The 13,330-nt window shown below is 34.7% G+C and overlaps 1 long non-coding RNA gene across 2 annotated transcripts in view; it reads right to left on the minus strand.

Moving 5' to 3' along the window:
• Window positions 1-13,330, minus strand: part of LOC143229660 (uncharacterized) — a 39,698-nt gene that overhangs the window by 1,260 nt on the left and 25,108 nt on the right. For both annotated transcript variants that reach the window (XR_013015988.1, XR_013015987.1), the window contains exon 2: window positions 6,710-7,027. This is a non-coding gene — a long non-coding RNA (uncharacterized LOC143229660). The remainder of the gene's footprint in view (window positions 1-6,709; window positions 7,028-13,330) is intronic.

Raw genomic sequence — 13,330 nt, forward strand, 5'->3', positions numbered from 1 at the left:
AACTCCATCGTTATACGATCAAAGAGTAGAAAGCTAAAAATCTTATCAGTTAAATATACCTGGTTTTATTGGGTGATTTGGAAACTTCGTGAAATCGAAGTCATTACAGAAACAAGTTATTATTTCCATTTTAGTGTCCCCTCTTTGTTTCTTTAAAATATTAGCGTTATTCAGTTAGTAGAAAAGAAATGATGGACGAGTTTCGTATTATACTTAGCGAAAACGTTATTGCTGTTGAATTACAACTATTTAATCACCACGCCCCTGACCGCGTGAGAAGTGCACGTGCCCTTCTAGAATCACTTTCCTTGGATGATTAGGAGATATTAGTTGGAAGTACTGACAGAGAATATTGGTCTCGAAATAAAGTTTATGACAGCGTTACTTTTAGAGATTAGCCTTAAAATGAAGTTCCTGATCACAGTATTGCTAGATAAGGCGTGAATTCATTTTATGACTATAAATCACGGGCATCATGAATATGGATTTTAAGTGAAAGCTATAATTTCATAACCTATTATTTCGTATATTTGATATAACCATATGCACTATGTATAGAGTTATGCAAATACAGTACAGCTTTTGTTGTCATTTTTTCAATATAGCTGAAGGAAAAATGATAACGTGTTAATATATTCAATAAAGTAAAACACAACATATCGTGAAATTAATAATTAGTAATAACGGTGTTCGTTCTGTTATTATTATGTATTGTTCTAATAAAATTTAGTTAAAATTTCACACATCTCAGCAAAGAAGTTATGACCATCCTAGATCTCAGTGTACTCATTTAGGACCATGCATCAAACACAAAATAATCCTATACACTAAATGCAGTACACGAATACATGTTAAATACAATACAGTACTACATGTTTGATTCTTGTGAATTTCGCACAAAGCTATACAAGACATCCGTGCTAGCCGTCCTTAATTTAGCAGTCATACACTATGGAGAAGGAACTTAGTCATCACAATCCGCATCTGAAAGAGTAGCTATGTTGAGTGGGGCAGGGACTAGAACCCGAGTCCTTCAGATTGTGAGTCGAATGCCTTAACCACCTGGCGCAGTTCTAGATGTAAGTTCAAAACAGTTACATATACTAAAACTACACAGTTCTATACTTTGACTGCAGTAAAATCCTAAATTTTAAAAACCATAAAATCCTAAATACTAAATAAATATAGTCGTGCTTGGTAAGTACAGTGCAGTTCAACATGTTAAATATAGTAAACTCTACCATATAATAATCTACTAATTACTGTAATAAAAGCTTTCACATTAGTCTCTAGTAAAATGGTAATTTTATTTCAACGTTGTCAAAAAATATGTAAATTTTATGTCACTCGTTCTGAAATTGACAACTTTTCGTACTCATATGTTATACAGAAACACTACAGCTACATCCTCAAAACTCTCAAAGAATGATTTGAAAGATTTTTATTACAGCTTTAACTGCTTTAGTTTGTTTTGAATTTCGCGCAAAGCTCCATGAAGACTAGCTGCATTAGCCGCCCTTAATTTAGCAGTATAAGACTAGATGGAAGGCAACTAGTAATCACCGCCCACCGCCAATTCTTGGGCTATTCTTTTACTAAGAAATAGTGGGTTTAACCGTATATTATAACGCCCCCACAGCTGAAAAGGCGAGCATGTTTGGTGTGATGAGGATTCGAACCCGCGACCCTCGGATTGCGAGTCGAGTGCCCTAACCACCTGGCCGTGCTGGGCCAACAACTTTAACTAGAAAAAATACGTAGTAAACTATAGTGATAAGTTAACCCCATATTTCACATTATAACTTGAAGATGGAAAAACTATATTTATTGCCTAATACACATACAAATGTTTTAATTCTGTAGTGGAATATTTTAGTTTCAGATAGCAATAAAAAAAACTATGGAAATAGATTTGAGAAGGGTCCTACTTGAACAGTTATTACTTCTAAATAATGTACACATTAACAACTTAAAATATATTTGTCATAAAAATATTTTTAGTGTATTCTTGACCCGTTTACATAAGAAATTTAAAGCATCATATTTCGTAATGCGTATAATAAAGGGTAATTCATACTCAATACCATAAAATATAGCTGGTATTTAACTACCACGACAGTAAAATAATTATATATATATATAAATTTTAAACGTTTGTTTTTGGCGTAGTTGTGTTAGCTTGTCAAACTGGAGCCGTTCCCAAAACGCAGCTAAATGCACTTCGCACTTTAGTTGCGAGTGCGTTATAAAAATGACAGTCAATCTTCCTATTCCGCTGAGATAAACTCACTGTTCAAAAGTAGGAACGGTTATATAAAATATGAAGGTTTCTACGCATGCGCAACCCATGTTGAAGATACCAAAACACCCAATCTGTTTTTATGAAAGGAGGTAATGTTTAAAACTTCCACCATTTACGATTTTCATGAAATATGTAGTCGTTCATGAATATTTAAAAGCCGAAAATCAATTTATGGTTAAGTAATGATCTGTATGATTCCCTGTGGCTCAGCGGTAGATACGAGTGCTTATAATCCGCAGTGGGCAAAACACAGTTGATTCACTATGCAGCCTTACACTACACACCAAACAAACTACATATATCATCACATTTGTTCATAATTATTATTATTACTGTCTTCCCAACTTAAAATAAAAACAAACTAAACCTAACCTAATTAACGAAACAGGAGAGCAAATAGAACATTATAACTTTCATATATACTTGTCTTCCACTTCTCTCAACAGTTTGTTGTTGTTTTTTTGGCTAACAATAGAATATAAAATATTGAACATAACTCTAAGACAACAAGTCTGCGAACATTTAATTCTGAAATACACACCAGTTCTGGATATTTTTAATATTCACCTAGTTATGATTTTTTACATTATTACCATTTATTACCATCCACTATTTACTTACACATCCTTCCCTCGACAGGTTTTCATGTAGGTATTACTTAACCTGATATCAAGAGTTACTTTTTGTTTTCTGTAAAATATCAAAGTTACATCACAGACATACACTGCTGGCCAAAACCTTAAGACCAATGAACATAAAGAAAAAATATGCATTTTGCGTTGTTAGACTTAAACACTTATTTGAGTAGAGTCTCAAAAGATGAAAATAAGAAAAGGGAGAATAAAAACCTTTTTAGCATTTAATAGGGAAAATGTGAACACTATGAAATTAGCCTAAATACTAGCTGGTTAAAAGTTTAAAACCATACCAAAAAGAAGTCCTAAACAGGGTAGGAAATGTCCAACAAGAGATCTCAGTAGTGAGTAACATGGCCGTCATTGCAAATAACTTCAATTATTCGCTTTGGCATGGTTGATATAAGTGTTTGCAGAAGGCTGGCTTGAATGTTTTTCCAAGTGATGAGGATGGCTTCACGAACATCGTGCACTGTTTGGAATTGACGTCCATTTTTAAAGACTTCCCTTGCCATCCACCCCCAAACATTTTCAATGGGGTTCAGTTCGGGCGAACACGCTGGATGATCCAAAAGAATCACGTTATTCGCCATGAAAAAGTCTTTTGTCCTGCGGGCATTGTGGATTGCAACGTTGTCCTGCTGATAGATCTAGTCATTTCCACACAAGCGAGAGTCTTTAGTCAACAATGATGCTCTCTCCAACATGCCAATGAAGCCAGCTGCTGTTTGACGCCCCTTTATAACCTGAAGCTCCATTGTTCCATGGAAGGAGTTTTTCTCGGGGCACTCCTGTTTCCCCCCATAGTAAAAACTTAGGCGTTGGATTTTCAGATCCCAGCCCAGGCAACTTTATTGGCAGGCACTGATTCGGGTCGTTTGTGTTCTTGTTCATATTTACTTTGACATCTACCTTTCGGGACGGAACCTGGCCGTTTTCTCCGATGCTGCCTTTGCCTCGGTAATGGATAACATTAAAAGTGACCTCCTTCACCCAAAAAAAAAAGTCTAAAATTATTTAAAAGAAAAAGAAAATTAAAAAAAAACAACTAAATCCAATAAACTTCGACGAAAGGGGACGCAGAGGAACCACAACGTTCCTGAACACCCCAGTTGGAGAGAGAACTCTTACGATTTCTCTCTCTCTAAACTGAACCCCTGCCACGTTGGTTTGCGTTTCATGGAAGGATAAATCACCCCAGATCATGATGGAACCTCTTCCACTGTGTCGTATAAAAATGTCTCTGGTAGGATATCCTTATCGTGCCAGTAACGTTGGAAGCCATCTGGACCATCCAGATTAATTTTTTTCTCATCAGAGAACAAAATCTTTTTCCACTTTTCTACGTCCCATGTTTAGTGCTTCTCAGCAATGTTTAACTGAGCTGTTTCGTGGTGTGGAAGGAGGCGTGGCCTTTCAAGACGTTTACAGTTTTTAAAGCCTTTCTCTCGTAGATGCCGTCTTATTGTTCTTGAGCTGCATTCTGCGTCCATAAGGGCCTTAATCTGGCTCGATGATCGGCTGGTGTCTTGCCGGACAACCCGTCGAATCCTCTTGCTCAACGCCGGCAAAATTTTCTTGAGCCAACCACTTAAAAGTCTCGTTCCGTATCCCTCAGGATCTTTTAAGAAATTTGTAACAGCAATTTTACTACACCCAGTCTCACCAGCGATTGCATGTTAAGAGATACCTTGCTTTTGCAGCTCGATAATTCTGTCACGTTCAAACTCTGACAACTTTTTAGCCTTTGCCATGTTTTTACCCAATGTAACACAGGAGATGTCAATGGGAGATGTTGACAACGCTAATGCTTGAACACAAATAACTAAATTTCGTTACGTGTTTACCGATTAGCGCTTTGTTTCAGTATGGTCTTAAACTTTTGACCAGCTAGTATTTAGCTAATTTCATAGTGTTCACATTTTCCCTATTAAATGCTAAAAAGTTTTTTTACTTTTATTTTCCCTTTTCTTATTTTCATTTTTCGAAGATCTACTCAAATAAGTGGTTGAGTCTAACAACGCAAAATGCATATTTTTTCTTTATGTTCATTGGCCTTAAGATTTTGGCCAGCAGTGTATCATTTCTGGTATAAAGCCTAGAAAATATAGCCTGAGTTTGTAGATTTAGGTCGATTTTTATTATCATAAAGTCACCATAAGTACGAAAATGTATCAATAAGTAAATAATTCTACATGCAAAAATATTCGATTACCTCAGATTTTTTCAGAAAGTAGAAGCGCTTATTAATAACTTTGAATTAAACGCATACATTCTCATATCTATGCAAATACACAGTCTGTCTATGAGGCGTCATCAATGCGTGCAATTCGACACAATAAACTAATGAATAAAAACTTCTATCTTTTTAATAAGAAAAAAAGAGCCCTGATCTATATAGAGGTCATATTGTTTGTGAAAACCAGCTTACTCTAGCTGCTGTGGAATCACTTCCACATCTGGTTATGCTAAGAATTTCCAAAATCACTTCACTGATGTTTACTTATTTCTTTATCATAGTACAAAATGGGGAAAAAATTCACATTTTAATGGAAAGTAGAGGTTGTTGGTTGCTAGTAGAATTGCTATAAAAGTATCCTAAACAAAACTGATTATGCAATAAAATAGTTAGCAAACATGTTAGGTGATACTAGTTGGATAGATTTTTTTTAAATCACTACTTTGATTGTTATTGTGATGCTTATAGCTAAATGAACAAGTCTAAACTTCCCAGTCAAAGTCGGGAAGCCCGGCATGGCCAAGTGGTTAAGGCACTCGACTCGTAATGTGAGGGTCGCGGGTTCGAATCCTTGTCACACCAAACATGCTCGCCCTTTCAGCCGTGGGGGCAGTATAACGTTCGGTCAAGAGTTTGCGGTGGGTGGTGATGACTAGTTGCCTTCCCTCTAGTCTTACACTGCAAACTTAGGGACGGCTAGCGCTGATAGCCCTCGAGTAGTTTTGCGCAAAATTGAGAAACAAACAAACAATCTATACATCGATATTTAGCCCCATCCGTTGGGTTGAAAAAATATACTTAGGTACGTGCATGATACGTTTAGTATTTATAATATACTTATATATATATACATGTATTTTTAATGGAATATCAACAGCGTATACCCATAGACGAGTCAAATAAGATGGAGAAACCTTGTAGTGATGGGCTATCTGTGTTCTGCCAACCACAGGTATCGAAACCCGGTTTCAAGAGTTGTAAGTTTGAAGACATACTACTGAAATACTCTGTCTAGGCGCTGACTCCACTGATGGGATCACGTAGGTTGTAGATTAAAAAGTTGATGCTTTCGAAATTTTTACTGTTATACTGGAAACGTTAGCGACATATTTAGAGTATTATTAATATACATGCGTATAATACATAGTAACCAATACTTTGAATGTTCTTCTTTCGCTTGGAAATTCTGCAGGGTGTTTTTGTTTTTCAGCGCATGAATCATTTGGAAATCCTTGTCGATCCCTATTATGAAGTACTACCGCACATAAAATAAGTCAAACATGTTTCACATATATCAGTCTTTGATGGAATATAACAAAATAGATAAGTAGCTTAGAGCTTGCAAAGATAGAAAAGTTTTGATGTCTAGTAATTCACTTTTTAAAAAATATATATATTTCAATTAAACATTAAAGATTACTTCGACCAAAATCTGTTTTAACTTAATTGCGTTATAGTATAACAATTCTTATCTCCGCATCATTTTCTGTACAGTTTACACACAATGATCGGTGTAGCATGTGTTCTACCAACCTTATAGTGCAGGGTTCCGGTGTAGCATCAGTCGTTAACTGAAAGCTTTTAGTTCCTTTCTGTATCGAACGCCGCTAATGTGAATTGTTAACCCAAAGAGTTAGTACGAAGGGCACGCTTCCTTTTGAGCCTAGACTCCAGTTTTTAGACATAGAACGATGAATAGCAGCTCCAAATTGAGGCTCTTTTATCTTGTATAACTTTATAAATATATACCTTCTTCCTGCTTGTGTCCCCTAGAACTTTCGACTTACCAGGTTGTATACTATCACACTGAATACTTGACGTACGTTGTCATTTCTGATTGGCTAGTTCTGTCTGAAAGGAAATCGAGAGAAAGCATAGTAATGTTATTTAATTTTGTTTCTTTTCTACAGCTGCGTTTCTTCCTTCTTCTAATCTTAGACAACATGATCTAAAATGATTGTTAGACGTATATAAGAACCAAGCAGAAACATGTAAGGTTGAATTAGTCACTGCTTTCCAAAGTGCGTGTTGTTATTAAAAACCGACATTTTGAATAATAACTGTTTCGTACAGTGCTTTAAACTTCCACAGCAGAGGAAAATACTCTTAAGTTTCGCATTATCTGAACATCACGATTTTAGCTATTTTTCACATGTGAAGCACAATCTAACTAAAAGGTATGTCAATCATGTGAAAATGACAACAAAAACAACTTGTAGGTTCTACGTAGGAAATAAACAAAACCAAAGATATCTGGTCAAAAAGCACGTATACACTATCACCGAAAGGAGTCGTAATCACTGCGTGGGTAAATAAGACAACATTCATATAAAAATTGAATTTCTTATTCTATGCTGGTTATTTGAGTAGCTTGTTTTAGAAATAATATAGTATATATAACCTTCTAACTTTTTCTCAGCTTTTCTGGCGAGAATCAATTCTATTCTTGTCAAATCTTAATAAAACAGAGCTTAAAACGAGTTTTATTTTTCAACTTTTTTGAATTTAAAATGTGGTTTCTTTTATAAAACACTGTCGTTTTCATTCTTATGAGAAAACTGTTAAAAAAAAGTGAGCTGACAGATTTTCCTTAATGAGCGACAACTGTAAATTATGCTTTTAATTAGCGAAATGTAATTAGCTCAAAAGATGTTTGTAAGTAAATAATATATTTCAAGTTAATGTATCTATCTGTTGGGTGAGAAGTGAAAGCCTTCTTTCTGGTCTTTTCACAATGCCGTAGTTTTAATTTTATCATAAGGTTTAACAATGTAAGATGGTTCAAATGTTTGACTGGTACTTTTATATTGTGTTATCTAATATTATTAATTGAAGATGTGAGAAAAAGGTAACTGTCTTAACAAATCGATAGATTTCTCTTTTTATTAGCGTAGTGTAGCCCTTTGTCAACAAACCGAACTATCGATGTGTGGTTCCCGTCATGCCGCAGCTAAAGTTCGCTCCACACTTATGGATCGTGGGTGGGTTACAAGAATGATGGTCCAAACCCATTATTTGATTAGAATGGCACAAGGATTTAGAATGAGAACTATCGACTAGTTAGTTACCTTCCTCCAATATATCGGCATAACATTAGAAACGGTTATCTCATAGTTCTTGTGTATATTTGTAAAATTTCCCCAAATAAACAAACTTATCAGACTAGCTTCGATTGACAGAGAGAAAACTATTCAGAATGAAACAAGTAGCATAACATATTTTTTTACCGTATTCATAATCCAACTGATCATAATATTAACTTGATTTACCAAAACCACAGGCTAACGTTTTAAACTAACAAATGTGGTATTTGTACCCTTGGAATCAAGAAAGACGGATGCTACTGATTATTTGTTGAAAATCAGCTACAAAGCTAAATCGGATAAAAATCAATTTTAACAGAACAGTGTACCACTCTTAAAAGGCCCATCAGTGGCACAGCGGTATATGTGCGGTGTTGCAACGCTAGAAACTGAGTTGCGATATCCATAATTGGCAGAGCACAAATAGTCCATTGTGTAGCTTTGTGCTGAATATCAAACAACAACACTCTTAAAATGGCTTAAAACAAATATTCAGTTTACTGACAAACAGTAAATGTTGGAATTGCTTGTATATTAATTTTTCAATTCGAAATTGAAAAGGTAAGACAAAGGCAGCCGTTATAGAACGCTGGCGAAGGGTATTTTGTTGTATAGAACTTGTGAGCCATTAGCACAGAATTATCGGAAAACTGGTCAAACACAAAGCTGTTTTTACTTCAACAAAGTGACATTCAAAAACTTAAAGATAAAATCTACAATATGGCTCTGCAAGTGTTTTCAATCAAACCCAGAACAAAAAATTCAAATGAACACAGTGTTTGTGATAGTGATTAGTTCTATACAAAATACAACTTTAACTGGATAGAAAGTAAAAATAAGGTGGCTACATAATGGAGAAACACAAAAGTAATTAGTTTAATAAGGTGTATTACTGTAAAACTTTTTATGTTCTGTAGAAACAATGTACACTTTTACTTGACTTTTCCTTTCTTAGGAAATAAAAGAAATTTTCTAACGTCATTAAGGAAAGTGGGTATTTATTTATTCAGTGTATATCATAAAGTCGTTTCTATACTTTGTGTCTAACTAGATATGTCAGCTTCTTGGGAGACTGACAGTTCTATTCGTTGATCATAATAAAACCAAATCTTTTAATAATTATCTAAGTTTGAGTTTGTAACGTAGATAACTATTTCTTTAAGTTGTTTACTTATCACCTTAAAAGAAGAGGAATTCAACTGAAATAAACTTTAAAAGCTATAGAATAAACAAACAGAGATTATAGACTATACACAGTCTATATAAATATAGGCCCGGCATGGCCAGGTGGGTTAAGACGTTCGACTCGTAATCTGAGGGTCGCGGGTTGAAATCCCCTTCACATCAAACATGCTCGCCCTTTCAGCTGTGAGGGCGTTATAACGTGACGGTCAATCCCCTTATTCGTTGGTAAAAGAATAGCCCAAGAGTTGGCGGTGGGTGGTGATGAGTAGCTGCCTTCCCTCTAGTCTTACACTGCTAAATTAGGGACGGCTAGCGCAGATAGCCCTCGAGTAGCTTTGCGCGAAATTTAGAAACAAACTATACAAATAAATATAATAAAATAAATCAATAAATGTCATAGAACGAACGAACAAGTGTAAAATAATAGAACAAAAATCAGAAAGTAAATAAATAAAACACAATAACTAAAGCTATAAGTTGGAATTTCCATGTTCTTTAATTGTCTACCTCCTTCTACCGTTTCTTCAAAACACGTATACAATCTAAGTAAATGTATTACAGGCAGAACTAGACATAACTCAAGATACTTGGTTAACACCAATATATTTCAAGCCAGTGCTCTATACACATGTACATATATGCATCCATAAAGATTCATTACTTTATGGTTTGATGGTGCAACGTTTAATTTACCAAGGTGGTAATTACCAATCCCTCGGATTATCCTAGGGTCTTGAAAATATTAATGGGCTGCTTGGAACACACATCCATAGCAGGAATATATAATCGCATTCTCTAACAGTTTATTGTGGTGTAAACAAGACCATTAAATGCGAGAAGAAATTATATATGGAAGCAAAATAAATCGTGATATGCAGAACGCTGCGATTTTTTTTATCCGTATCATTCGAACGTTGTTGAAGAGACAAATTTTATTTTAAAGATTAAAATGTATAATACTGTACATATAGTATCCCTTGGTATACAATACTAAAACGTAACGTTATATGGTGAACAAGAAACCTGAAGATATAAAAAAATGAGCAGTAAAGTTTGTTTTCAGCCATATTTTGTAACGAATACACAACGACACACACAAGACATTTCAGACTTAAAATACGTATATTACATCATATGTATATATTAATATATATGTATATGTTACTTAATACAGGATATTTCAAAATGCGCGTACCCAAATGAAAGTTCGATATATTTTTTATTATTTAAGATAAGAGCAAAATTCAAAACAAAATGTCTTCGTAAGGCTTATAAGTTTTATATTACTTAACTAATTACACTATGTAACACTCATTTTGTTCCCGGATAGTATGTGTTATTTCTTAATTGCTTATGTTGTAAAAGTACAGAAAATGGCCATTATTCCCTTCAAACTTTGCTTTTGTGACCTGGATAATGAAATTTAGAAATTAACCCATTTTCTATGTAAAAACGGGCAAATTTGCACATTTTCATTCACATGAGGTCTGAATAAAACAACATATGAATCAAGATTTACATGTATTTATGCTAAAGTTATACAAAAATGTTTAGATGCGAGTAGTTTTTCGAGAATTGCGACAGTAATGTAAATCACTTGCACCTACCTGCCCCCAAATATAGTCTCTCATCATGTTTTCGTTATGTTTTCGGTTGGTTTTACTCATAAGTAAAACTTGACGAAGATTTGTCGGTGGAAAGGTCGCCTACTAATAGTTTTGTTTGTTAACTAATATTTCACCTAGTTTTTATTGGGTATGTATTATTTTCGCGTTCATTGTTTAAACACATATATTAAAATTTTGTTTTGCTCGTTTCCAATCAAGGGCTAAATGTGCTCTGATATCGGAACCCAGTTTCTAGAGTTGTAAGTCTGCAGACATACCGCTGTGCCACTGGAGGCATGTACAAGGTGTTCAAAAATGTTTATACCAAAAGGAAAATAAGTAACATTTGTATAGTCACACCAAACATGCTCGTCCTTTCAGCCGTGGGGGCGTTACAATGTTACGGTCAATCCCACTATTCGTTGGTAAAAGAGTAGCCCAAGAATTGGCGGTAGGTGGTGATGACTAGCTGCCTTCCCTCTAGTTTTACACTGCTAAATTAGGGACGGCTAGCGCAGATAGACCTCGAGTAGCTTTGCGCGAAATTCAAAACAAACAAACAAAACAGAAGGACAATGAGATAAAAGAGATATAATTTGAGGAATCATGAATTTACGTATATTATAGTAATATTATCCAAGGTTAGTTGGCACGGCATGGCCAAGCGTGTTAAGGCATGCGACTCGTAATCTGAGGGTCGCGGGTTCGCATCCTCGTCGCGCCAAACATGCTCGCCCTTTCAGCCGTGGGAGCGTTATAATGTGACGATCAATCCCACTATTCGTTGGTAAAAGAGTAGCCCAAGAGTTGGCGGTGGGTGGTGATGACTAGCTGCCTTCCCTCTAGTCTTACACTTCTAAATTAGGGACGGCTAGCACAGATAGCCCTCGAGTAGCTTTGTGCGAAATTCAAAAGCAAACAAACAAACAAACAAACAAACCAAGGTTAGTTTTATATGCACTTTAGAATAGGTGTGAAATTATAGGGAATTAGAGGAACAACATACTGTGACTTTCCAATAATGATATCAGTTAAAAAAATAAAAAATAAATATTTAAAAAATGGGTTTGGATTTCTTAGTTAGAAAAAACAACGAAATATTAAATCTACTGACTATTTTCCAACCTTACAAAATTAATTAAAACATCACGCATAACTCGTTTATAGCTTTTATCTAAATACGCTTTTTGTTCACGCTCACAAAACGTAATTCTTATATAACAAAATAACCATAACCAAAGGTTAAAAACTGGTTAGTTTACAATGAGAAGTCATTCTTCGTACCAACGAATATACTGTTAGAATTCAACTTTGGTCGGGCCATATTTAATAGTTGTATACATATTAATATCGCTGTCATTGTTATATGTCTCCTATTTCACATGTTTACGCAGTAAGTATTATCGTAGCATTCTGCCATCCTCGTGGGTTTTCTCTATCTCTTCGTCCAACTAAAGTTTCTCTAGTCTGTTCTACAGACTAATGGCTATCCTTTCGCAACTATTGATTACAGCAGCCCATACGAAAGATATCGCTTTATGTCCCAGGAGTCTTCAGAATTCTGATGGGTAGTAATTACCTGTAGATTATTTCGAGCTTACATCTGCCTGGAAGGTGCGAGAACTGAAGACTGATTGGGAAATCTCATCCACTGGAGTGGGTTTATGAACCTTATCTTTCTGGCTTGAAATTAACCAGTTAACTCTTTATGAAACCCAATATAAACTGTCTTCTGTGATTATAAATTTTACTGAACGTTTACTGCATTTTCACATAAACTCATTAACAGTGGCGTAAGTTTGTATGATATTTAAATCTTCATATGGAAAGGCCAGTTCTTATAGCACTTACGTTAACCACTGTTGGTATCAGCTAAAAGATGTTATAGCCTTGTAAACAAATGATCGTTATTTAGTATTCATCCCAAGTTAATATTAAGTCAGATCCACCTACATAGAGGAAAACTAAAAACGAACGTGATAAAGACTACAGCTAATTAGATAATGTTTTTTTACACTTTTAAATATGAATATTAGTAAGCAATGTTTCAACAGTTGAATGCCTTCACTGTTATCATATTTTTCGGCGAAAAACTAAACAGTATATTACGAGATTAGACTAACCTAGAATATTTATATTAATTCTAAATACATATGTTGAGCTAACAATGTAAAACTATTTACAATAAATATATTACAATTAGCATTTAAAGTAAAAATTATAAAATTAGAAAGGTCAAACATAATTAAGTATTATTGTTTTTGTTAACTTTTCCTTAT

Source organism: Tachypleus tridentatus, chromosome 10 (assembly GCF_004210375.1).
Source record: "Tachypleus tridentatus isolate NWPU-2018 chromosome 10, ASM421037v1, whole genome shotgun sequence".
In the NCBI taxonomy this organism is placed as follows: domain Eukaryota; kingdom Metazoa; phylum Arthropoda; class Merostomata; order Xiphosura; family Limulidae; genus Tachypleus; species Tachypleus tridentatus.